This window comes from Sorex araneus, chromosome 5 (assembly GCF_027595985.1).
Source record: "Sorex araneus isolate mSorAra2 chromosome 5, mSorAra2.pri, whole genome shotgun sequence".
NCBI lineage: Eukaryota > Metazoa > Chordata > Mammalia > Eulipotyphla > Soricidae > Sorex > Sorex araneus.
Window position 1 is genome coordinate 86,312,654 of NC_073306.1, and position 12,165 is coordinate 86,324,818.

Genomic DNA, 12,165 nt, shown 5'->3' on the forward strand with positions numbered 1-12,165 from the left:
TTACTCCTGGCGGTGCTCAGGGGACCATATGGGATGCTGGGAATCGAACCTGGGTCGGCCGAGTGCAAGGCAAACACCCTACCCACTGTGCTATCGCTCCAGCCCCCCTATTTATTTAACTTTTTAATTCAACCACTGTGAGATAGACCCTTACTAAGCTGTTCATGATTGTCAGTCATACAATACTCCAACACCCATCCCTCCACCAGTATACAGTTCCCAGCACCAGTGTCCCCACGTTCTCTCCCATCATCCCCCTGCGCTCCCCCCCCACTCTCTCTCTCCTTTGGGGCATTATAGTTTGCAATATTGATACTGAATGACTATCAGGAATATCCCTTTACCTACTTTTAACCCTCAGATCTTGCCAGCATCATTTCACATTTTTTTTTCCCTCCACATACCAATATATCATGGCCAGTCCACTCAGTCACTGGCAGAGATCTACACTCCCCTTTGGAACGGCTGTATATTATTCCACAGTATGCAAGCACGGCAATTACCGGACCCATTCAAGTTTCCCTGAGGACAGCTGTTTCCTGTTCCAATCTCTTTCAGGACAAGCAATAATGAGAATAATATTGCTGAACATACATCTTTGTTTGAACTCTCCTAAGTAGCGGCACTTTCATTGCTTCAGTCCCAGGAGTGAGCCTGCTGGGCTGAGAGGCAGATGCATATTTAATTTGAATAGTCCGAGCTTGATTACTTTCAATGCTGTAATAATGAGTCGCATCTCGCATTAGCAGCAGATGAGTTGGCTTTTCCCGGTATCCTGCACAGCCTCAGGGCACAGCGTAAAGTTTCTTCCAGACTGGTGGGATCCAGTGGATTTCGAGTTATGAGAGTATGAGGGTTCCTTAGCTGTGGGGCGATGGGAGTCTTGGCCCTTCATCATGTCAGCCAGAGCTGGAAAGTTTTCATAAATTAGGTTCCCCAGTGAATTTTATTCCCCCGGCTCCAATTTTTCATATGATTTCAGGGCCATACCTGGTGTGCTCAGGGGCTATTCCTGGCCCTGAGCTCAGGAGTGACCGCTGGCCGTGCTTGGGGCCCCTCTGCCGTGCTGGGCACTGATCTGGGCCTGTCTGCCTGCCCATAGCCCTCCCTTGGGTCCTGTCTGGCTTCAGGACTCTCTGTCCTCCCAGCTCAGATGAGGTGCCTTCCTGTCCCTGCCCAGTTTTATTGAGAAACCACTGACATTCGGGAAGGGCTCCAGGCACAAAGGCAGACGGGAAGCCCGTGTCCGGGCTGAGGAAAGCCTGGCCTGGGGGCTGGAGGGGCTGGAGAGGCCAAACGCCACAGGGGGGCAGACAAGGTCCCAAGGCCATGTGGGGTTGGGTGTGTGGGGGGTTTGCATGGAAGAGCTGGGGGCCCTGTGTTGCACCCCACTCCTGGAGGTGGTGCCCATCTCCCTGGCACCTTGGTACAAAATCTAAAGCCTGGGACAGATGGTGGCAGACAGAGCCCCCCACGCCCATTGGCTGTGCTGGGGACAGGACGGCAGCACGAGGGGCCTGGGGGAGCCACTAACTGTTGCCCAGTGGGTGTCCAGGAAGCCTTTCCTCTCTTAGCGCCCCTTCCGGTCAACTCCCTCGCCGCCATGCCACCTCACACAGGCGACACTGCCCCCTGAGGAGGCCTCTAGGCTGCCCTCTGCCTCCCTGCACTCCCGCTGGGATCCCACCCGACCCCCAGAGCAGGAGGTGGGCCTTTAGGAGAGGGGACTGCCCTGGGCTGGGCTGCCAGTTCTGAGGGTGCCCACGAGGCCGCCCCTCCCTGCGTCTCAGCCTGTGCGGCTGTGACTGGTCTCAGGAATGTTCTGGAAGCAGCTCCTAGAGCTGCCAGGACACGCCTGTGTTGCCTCTGGGGTCTTCCTCCACAGAGGGAGCCCGAGCCGGAGTGGTCTCTCCCAGGAGCTCCGGTCAGGACAGAGAGGACCCAGACCAGCACTGTTGTAGAGCCATTGTTATTAAAGCAACATTGCCTGGTTTTTAATTTGGGGGCCAGGGGACACACCTGACCCTGCTGGTGCTCAGGTTTGTGTACTCTGCACTCCTGGACCACTCTTTGTGGGGCTCGGGGGGACCCTTCTAAGAAGGGTTCCTAAGAAACCTTCTTAGGTTCTGGGGGACCGAACCTGGGTCAGCTGTGTGTAAGACAAGAGCCCTACCAGTCTCTGCCTTTGTTTGCGGCTCACACATGGCCATGCTGTGGGGCTACTCCTGAATGCGTGCTCAGGGTTGCTCCCAGCACAAGTGTGAGGCCTGGTGTTGGGTCCCTGGTACCGTGTGCTGCCCGCAAGCCCCACTGGGCACGCCTACCCCCTACCTCTGCCCCAAAGCAAAAACAAACAAAAGCTCTCAGTGCAGTACAAAGTGTTAATATATGTATATCAATAAAACAGAGGGTGGGGAATTTTAAAAAAGCCACCTTTGTATAGGTAGAGTTTACACACGGTAGGATGAAATCTTTGTTTCATTTATTTGTTTGTTTTGGGGCCACACCAGGTGGTACCAGGATCAAAACCCGGGTCAGCCCCGTGCAAAGGCAAACGCCCTACCCGCTGTACTGTCACGCCAACCCTCAGCTGATTTTTTTTTTGGCTTTTTTTGGCTTTTTTTGGGGGGGGGGGTTCACACCTGGCAATGCTTGGCTGGGGGGATATGTGTGGGGTGTTGGTTACTTCTGGCTGTACGCTCAGGAATTACTCCTGCGGTGCTCAGGGGGGACAGGGTGACAGGGATCAAACCAGGTTCGGCCGTGGGCAGATGCCCTACCTGATGTATTATCACTCTGGCTCTGTTTTGTTTTTTAAGAAAAATCTTTCAGGGCTACTCTATCTGCCCAAATGACACTCACCCAGCGGGGGCAGGTGGAGTAACCAGGGGAATAAACATCTTCAGCTGTGGAAGTAATCATCAGAGTAACTCAAGCCAGAAATGAAGAAAAAAAGTTTGCTGCAGAGCCCGCGGGAGGGAGGCTGGGATGGGAGGGTGCACCTTTCAGCTTATCCCCTGTGTGCTGGTGACTAGGATGAAAACAGCGTGAACACAAAGAACACAGTCCAGCGGGGAGACCGCACGGGCCAATCCTCTGCCGGAAACACCCCTCAGCCAGCCTGACCCTGCTAGGGCCAGGGGCAGCTCAGAGGACCAGCTGTAGGCGCTGGCCTGGAGCTGGGAGGGAGGAGGACGCCCCCTGAAGGAAGAGAAAGGGTACTGCAGACAAGGGATGCATGTGTGTGAGTATGTGAATGTGTTAGAATATAGAACTTTTTTGTCAGTGGTGTTACTTTTGGTTCACACCCAGCGATGTTCAGGGGTTACTCCTGGCTTTTCTCTCAGGAATTACTCCTGGAAGTGTTTAGGGAACTATATGCAGTGCCAGGGATGGAACCCGGATCGGCTGCATCCAAGGCAAATGCCCTCCCTGCTGTCCTATCTCTCCAGCTCCTAGACCATTTTTTTTTTGTTTTGCTTTTTGGGTCACACCTGGCGGTGCACAGGGTTTACTCCTGGCTCTGTGCTCAGAAATTACTCCTGGCAGTGCTCAGGGGACCATATGGGATGCTGGGAATTGAACCCGAATAAGCCCGTGCAAGGCAAACGCCCTACCTGCTGTGCTATTGCTCCAGCCAAGCTCCTAGAGCTTTTAAGAAAAACAAGAGAATTTGGTTCTTAAAACGTGTTATTTGGACTGGAGAGATAGTACAGTGGGCAGGATGCTTGACTTGGTCGCAGCTGACCCAGGTTTGATCTGGGTCAGGCACCCCATACGGTCTCCGGAGCCCTGCCAGGAATGATCCCTGAGCCCAGAGCCAGGAGTAAGCCCTGAGCACGGCCGGATTGGCCCATAAACAAAACCAAAATAAACAAAGAACCCCAAGTGCATTATTTGGAGGCTGTAGAGTTAGCGCAGGGTTTAAGGCACTTGCCTTGCACGTAGCTGACTGATTCCATACCCAGCACTTCATACAGCTCCTGAGTACGCCAGGAATGATCTCTGAACACCACCAGGGGTGGCCCTCAAAACAAGCCAACAGAAACCCCAGACCTGCTGAGTGCCAGGTCCCGAGAGGACATATCCCCAGCTGATTCTCCTGGTTTTCTGCATCTCTGTGCTGAGTGCGTCACTGGCCTCTCTTACCTTTCTCCTCTCTGTGGACACCGGTCTGCCTCTCCATCCTCCACAAGTCAGCCTTCCGGGAGCCTTGACTTGCAAGGGACAACTTTCCAGCCCACTCCACATTGGTGCAGAGGAGCCCTTGGCTAGGATGGTTGTCCTACGTGTTGTTCTCTGGGGAGAGAAGAGAATGTGTAACCCCAATGTTACACATTCTAACAATGTAACCCCAATGTCTAAAACCAGCCACTAGATAACATGTCCCCAGGACAAAAACTTTCTTAATACTAACTAGCACAGGCTCCCAACAGCACAGCAAGCACATGATGATACAGGTTTGGTCTTTGACACATGCTTAAGCCTCACCCTTCCCTTTTCTATCTTATTCCACCCCTTGAACTTGGGAGACCCTGAATCTAAACTGTTCATGCAGACCCTCCATATGTATATAATAACGTTTGTTCTAAGTCCATCTGATACTAATTTGATGGCTCCACCAGAAGAACGCAGGGGTAGAGGGAAATGTCTTCTCTGCCCCCACAAAACGATGTAATCTAGTAGAAAGAAAATGAAAAGCATGCCCAGAACATGGTATGAAGAACATCAAAAGATAAACACGAGGCGGGAATTTCTAGAGGCTGGGAAGGGGTCGAGCCCCTGCTGGCAGGCACAAGGCCTTTAGTCTGGTTCCTTGCACCAGCCTCCATGCCAAGTGTGACCTGGATGTCGCTGTTCATTGAGATCTGCAGAGGTAAAGGGTGAGCATCTCGACTAAAATACGCAGGCTTTGGAGGGTGTGTGTGTGATCTCTGGCCCTCAACGTCCACAACAAAAGGGAAGGGTGAAAAAACAGGTTAAAAAAATTTAAAAAGTCAAGCACTATTAGTTGAAGGAATTCGATTTTCAAAACTGCAGCGTGCAAACTAGGGGTTAAGGACGGCTCCAGCCCAGCCAACGCGCCAAGTAAGTGCCCGTTTGGTGCATGGATTATTCCTGCTTGAGGCGCAGGGAAGCCTGGCTCAAGCTTTTTTATTCATTTGGCTTGTGGCCCCCAGTTAAGTGCTCGGGTGCTGCCCTGGCCAAGTTGTTCTGAACTAAATAATACTCAAAATCGAAAAGATTTAACCACAACTGGGAAAAAAGATAAAATAATAATTAAAAAAAAAAGGCTTGAAAAGATTGATGAGAAGGTGGAGAGAAAGTGCAGAGTTAAGCACACGCCTGGCATGGGTCACCCCAGCCCCCAAGCTTGTGGGCGCATCCTTAAAGGCGCCTGAGCCCCCCGCCCCCCCCCATGGTGTGTCTGGGTAACCCTGGCACTGCGGGGCCTGAGAAGCACCATATTTACAGGACACAGAATTTGTTTTTTCCCCCACCCAAGGAAAAAGTAAATTAAAAAAAAAATAAAATAGCTAAAACAGTTTGCTTCAAAAGCAACCTTCAGGGTGGAGAGTTGCTAAACAGGCTGTGAGAGGCCTGGTCTCACCCTGCAGACCCCAACCCTGGTCTCATCCTGCAGACCTGAGCCCTGGTCCCGTCCCTGCAGACCTGAGCACAGCTGGGTGTGATCCAAATCCGGAAAAAGAAAAAAATTAAAAGCAAAAGGCTCCTAGCTTGAACTGAGGCTCATTTCTGTGGTTGTTTGCAGCATCTGGAAACACTCTGGCTTACGCCTGGGCTGTGGGTGTGGGGCAGCTGATTCCATCTTCAAATAACCCCATTTCTTGTTTTATAACTCGAAGGTGTTTTTGATTTCCTGCTTCCCCTCCCCGCCCCAGTGAAGGCAAGCTTTTTTTTTTAAACTAGTAAGCTGCATTTTCTGTTGTTTTTGTTTAGGGGGTGTGACATCAAATGAGCAGTTGGGGTGCTCTCCAAGGTGCTCAGGGGGCCAGTGGTGCTGGGGGGTCAAAGCCAGGCGTGTGTGTGTGTGTGTGTGTGTGTGTGTGTGTGTGTGTGCGCGCGCGCGCGCATGTGTGTATGTGTCTCTGTGTGTATGTGTCTCTGTGTGTCTCTGTGTATCTATATATGTGTGTCTGTGTCTGTGTGTGTGTCTGTGTGGCCCACACCCACCCTCAGGGACATCTCCCTGGCCCCTACAATTTCACTTTGAAACTTTTGTTGCCTTCTCCTATCTTCTCTTGTGATTTCCACAATATTTATTTATTTGCTAATTAATTTTTTTTGGTGTGTGTTTGCTGGGGACTGAATCCAGGCTCTATGTAGTGGAAGCACTTGTTGCTATTTTTAAATTCCCCTCCCCCCCTTTTTTTTTTAAAGGTTTGGGCCCACACCTGGCAGTGCTCAGAGGTTACTCCTGACTCTAAACTCAAGAATCATTTCTGGTAGTGCCCTGAGGACCATATGGGATGCTGGCAATTGAACCCGAGTTGGCCGTGTGCAAGACAAATGCCCTACCTGTTGTATTATTGCTCCAGCCCCTAGAGTAAAATTTTAATGTAGCCTATAGTTATTTGGTATATCTCAATATATAAATGAAACTGCTTTCAGATTAAAAAAAAATCTGAATGAATGTTCCTCTAGCAACAAAAACCTGCGAATATTTTGGCATCCCCGAATCACATAATATACTAGGGTACTGGAATATAGGAAACAGGTATCGTAATTAATCATTCTTGTAAGCAAACGAGCCATCAAATTCTCAATCCACTCAAAGAGCCCCTGGAAGCTCAGAAGAGGGAAGGCAAGTTTGCCCACGAAATGAACTTCAGGGCTGAAGAGACAGCACAGCAGGTAGGGCGTTTGCCTTGCACGTGGTCTTTCTGGGTTCGATCCCCAGCATCCCATATGGTTCCCTGAGACTGCCAGGAGTAATTCCTGAGTGCGGAGGCAGGAGTAAGCCCCGAGCATTGATGTGTGCGGTCACAAAACAAAAAGGGGGTTGGGAGTGGGGAAAGAAGTGAGCTACAGGATGGTGTCAAACTCTAACACTTGTCACACCCGCAAGCTTTTCTGGTCTTCCCAAACATTCCCACAAATACATCCTTTCCATTCTAATAGCCACACGCCCTTCCTCCCAGCTGACGTTTGTGCTTGCTAATGTCCCTGTGTTAGGCACATAATTTGGTACTCTTTCTTCCTCCTCCTCCTCCTTCTCTCCTCCCTTCCCTTCTCCTCTTCCTCCAAACACACTCTTCTGTGGCAAATACATTCATAAATACATTTTACAGCCTGCGAGTCCTTTCTTTGGGAGGTGGAGGTGGGCATCCCGGCAATATTCAGGAACCACTTTCAGGTCCATGCTGGGGTTCCCCTCACCTCCCAGAGGTGCTTAGGGACCACATAGAGCCAGGGCTTGAACCCTGGCCTTCTGCATGCACCGCACATGCTCCGTTGGTTGAGCTCCCTGAGTCCCTGGGCGCTCCTAGGGGGTGGTGAGTATGATCAGATAGATCAGATCAGAGTCATTTCTGTGGTTGGTGCTGAGCAGCAGCTTGTTGTTTTGCGTTCTGAAAAGCAGCTTTGCGGACAGCTCAGCCCTTGATGTTAGATTAGGAACGTGCACGGGTGTAGGAGGCAGAACCTGATCAGGAAATCACTGAATGTGGTGGCGAGCTCACCTCAGAGAGTCAATGGAGGGAGGGCACCTGCCTTTGCTGTGACAATGGTGTGAATCCTGGCACTAGGCACCCCAGCCCCCTCCAAAACAAAAACAAAAACAAAAACAAAAACCCAAACAAATCTGAGACTAGGGAGAAAAATGAAAGAAAAGGATAAAAATGAGTGAGCGTGTGTATATTTCCAACCCTTTACCCCAAATTGGGGGCAGAAATGTGCCCCCCTTCTTTCCTGCGACCTCCCCTAGTGCTGACCTGACCTAGGATGACAACTCTGAGGGTCCGAGATGGTCCATCGCTGGAGTTCTGGCTCCCCCTGCTGGCCATAGGATCACTAGCCTGCCCTGCTATGCTCGCGGGGATGGCGGGCCCAGCAGAGCGCCCTGCATTTGGGTTCGAAAGTTCAGTGGCAGAAGAGGGGGCCCTCTCCTGCTCTTTGGGATCAAGCAAGTAGAGCAGGATGGAGGTGCTGAGGCATGAGGGAACTGCTGAGTCTCCTGGGCGCAGGTGTGTCTGCTCAGCCAATAGAGCAGGTGCCATGGCCTAAAGTTCAAGAATGAATTCTGGTGTGGCCTGTTTGGAACCTCCCCCAGCCTCATTTAAGTCCTGAAGTCTAGTATCTGGATGTTCTGAATGGGAGGAAATCCTCCAGCAGGGCCATCCTGCAGGCCCTGATCCCTTACGGGCCGTGCTCAGCCACACTGGTCCCCCATGATGTGAGCAGGCAGCGAAGAAAGCCTCAGTGACACTGGGAAGTGGAGACACATCCCCTGCTCAAGAATCGCGAGGATTATCATGGTCCAAATGGCAGTACTCCCCAGAGCTTTGTACAGATTCAATGCAGTCCCTATAAGGATACTGATGACAATTTTCAAAGAAATAGACAAAACACTCCTGAAATTCATATGGAACAATAAACCCCCATGACTAACTAAAGCAATCCTTGAGAAAAAGATGGGTGGCATCACCTTCCCCAACTTCAAACTGTACTACAAGGCAGTAGTAATTAAAATGGCATGGTATTGGACTAGAAACTGACCCGCAGACCAATGGAACGGAGTTGAATATTTTGTCATAGACTTCTAAATATATGATCACTTAATCTTTGATAAAAAAGCAAGAAATGTGAAGTGGAACAAGTGGTGCTGGGAAAATTTGACAGCTAAATGCAAAAAAAAATTAACTCAGACCTCTGTCTATTCCCAAGCACAAAAGTCAGATAGAAATGGATTAAAGACCTTAATATCAGACCTGAATCCATAAGGTACATGGAGAAAAATGTAGGCAGAACTCTCCACAATATTAAAGCTAAAGGCATCTTCAAGGATGAAACACCACTGACCAAGCAAGTGGAAATAAAGGTCAAAAATGGGACTACATTAAACTAAGAAGCTTCTGCACCTCCAAAGAAATAGTGACCAAAATACAGAGAGAGCCCATGGGATTGAGAAAAAATATTTACCCAATATCCATCAGATAAGGGGTTAATATCCAGGATATATAAGACACTGATAGAACTTTACAAGAAAAAACCCTCTAACCCCCTCAAAAAATGGGAAGAAGAAATGAACAGAAACTTCCTCAAAAGAGAAATATAAATGGCCAAAAGGCACATAAAAAATGCTCTACATCGCTAATCATCAGGGAGATGCAAATCAAAACAACATTGAGAAATCATCTCACACCACAGAAACTGGCACACATCAAAAAGAACAAGAACAACCAGTGCTGGAGCACATGCAGGGAGAAAGGGACTCTTCTTCACTGTTGGTGGGAATGCCAACTGGTCTCAGCCTTTTTGGAAAACAATATGGAAATTCCTCCAAAAACTAGAAATTGAGCTTCCATAAGACCCAACAATACCACTTCTGGGAATATATCAAGGGATGGAAAAAAGCACAGTAGAAATGACATTTGCACTTGTATGCCTATAACAACACTGTTCACAACAGCCAGAATCTAGAAACAACCCGAGAGCCCAAGAACAGATGACTGGTTAAAGAAACTTTGGCACATCTACACAATGGAATGCTATGCAGCTGTTAGAGAAGGTGAAGTCATGAAATTTGCTTATAAGTGGATGGATATGGAGCATATTATGCTAAGTGAAATGAGCTGGAAAGAGAATGACAGGCATAAAATGACTGCACTCATTTGTGGAATATAAACTATTATAATATGAGACTGGAGCTGGACCAATAGTGCAGCGAGTAAGGTGTTCACCTTGCACACAGCCAACCCAGGTTCTATTCTTTTGCCCCTCTTGGAGAGCCTGGCAAGCTACCAAGAGTATCTCGCCCACACGGCAGAGCCTGGCAAGCTACCCGTGGTGTATTCAATATGCCAAAAACAGTAACAAGAAGTCTCACGATGGAGACGTTACTGGTGCCCGCTCGAGCAAATCGATGAGCAATGGGATGACAGTGATACAGTGAATATGAGACTAACACCCAAGAACAGTAGAGACAAGGACCAGGAGGATCATTCCATGGTTTTGAGGCCTGCCTCATGTGCTGGGGAAAAGGCAGTTGGGATGGAGAAGGGATCACTAAATCATTAATGGTTGGCGGGATCGATCAAGATGGAGATGTGTGCTGAAAGAAGACTAAGGACCAAACATGATGGCCTCGCAGTATCTGTATTGCAAACCATGATGCCCCAAAGTAGAGAGAAAGAAGGCAGGTGCCTACCAAGGAGGCAGGGGGTGGAATGGGGTTGGGGTGGCAGGAGGAATACTGGGGACATTGGTGGTGGAGAATACACAACGGTGGAGGGATGGGTGTTCGATCATTGTATGACTGGAACTCAATCATGAAAGCTTTGTAACTGCATCTCATGGTGATTCAATAAAAAAATGAAAAAAGAGAGAGCCCTCAGCAGAAGCTGGCCACACTGCACCCTCCTCTGAATTGTCCACTCTCTGGGGCCACGAGCAGTCCATGTTGTGTAACTCTGTTCTTCAACTCTGGACCAGCATGGAAATTTCCTTGATGTCCATCCAGAATCCAGCCCAAATATCTAGTAGCAGCTAAACCCTGGGATATGGAGAACTTGCTGAAAATGTTCATTTTACTCATCTTCGAATCAAGGCTGGCAGTTTGCTGAAGCTGTTGGATGCATGGAAGAGCCTAAAAAATATGTCTTTCTATGATCTGCTGCCATTTCAGAGCTGTGGAAATGTAATGGTCAGTTCACTAGAAAGAAGCACCCGAATGATTAAAATGAAAAAAACAAAGGGCCGATGAAGCTTTACAGCGGGTCAAGATGCTTGTCTTTCATGAGGCCAACTCAGGTTCAATCCCTGCCACCACGCAGACTCCCCCGAGTCCTGCCAGGAGTGATCCCTGAGCACAGAGCCAGGAGTCAGCTCCAGCACCACCAGGTGGGGTCCAACTGTCCCAGACACCCCAAAATAAATAATTTTTAATTGTAATTTTATAGTATTAAATTTAATAAATAAAATACTTTTGACATTGGTTTCTGTCATAGCCAACCTGTGAAAAGCTTTTCCTGTTTTCCCAGTTTGCAACTGCACCAGGGTTGAGGAAAATTAACTGAAGCTCCCTGTTGTGTTACCACTGCCCAAATAGACCAAGAGCTCCCATGAGGCTCACAAAACTCATCATAACTCTAGATTCATGCTCAGGCCCTTCCTAAATGGCCTCAATCTCGTCTTCAGTTTTATTTTCTGCAGCCTGTCCCTTCCCTTCACCTGGTCCAGCATTCTTAGACACCGGTGAAACTCTTGCTCCAGTTACCTGGAGAGAAGGCTGGAGCTGGGGGAAGTGGCAGGTGCAAGGTGCTTCGTGGCCTGGACATACAGGCAGGGAAATCGCAGGGACTGCGGGACCCTTGGGAGACCAGTGGAAAACCAAGCACACTCCACAGTGATGAGGTGAGCGCCGTATCTCCCGCCCTACCAGCTTCGCTGCCCAACTTGCCACGAGCGCCCTCTGCTGGCATAAAGGAGCACTGTTCCCTGCCCCCGCACAGGTCAGCCTGACCAAGGTCTCCAGATCTTTGCATCTACCTTTCCAACAAATCAAAGAGGCACGAACAATTCAGGACTCCACGATTTGTTCATGCACCTTCTTCTGCCTTCTTCCGGCCTCCTGTATCAGCTCCCACACCACCTCATTTGTGGTATCTCATGTTCCAGACCTACTTCTCTCCCATACTGGTCTCTATTGCACTGTCCTGTATCAATTGGTCTGCAAGCCTGGCCCCTACTCCCTGCTTCCTCCACCCCCTTCCCTATGGACAGACCCGCCAACACCTCTGGGCAGGACCCCTGCCATTCCTCATTTACCTCTGCCTGCATGCGCCCTGGGTCCATGGAGCCGTGAAATGGAGCCCTTACACTGTGTAGGGGGTGTGGGATGAGGGATGGAGTGGTGTGAACTTGGGGCATCTGAGAAACATGCACATACAGGACCCGGAGGTGCTCACAGGATTGGAGCACAGG

At 49.5% G+C, this 12,165-nt stretch overlaps 1 non-coding gene across 1 annotated transcript; it reads left to right on the plus strand.

Annotated features, from left to right (window-relative positions):
• Nucleotides 1-10,773: 10,773 nt before the first annotated feature.
• On the plus strand, nt 10,774-10,910 carry LOC129405390 (small nucleolar RNA SNORA2/SNORA34 family). Its single transcript, XR_008630542.1, has one exon. It is a non-coding gene; the product is annotated as a small nucleolar RNA SNORA2/SNORA34 family (small nucleolar RNA).
• Nucleotides 10,911-12,165: the final 1,255 nt, after the last annotated feature.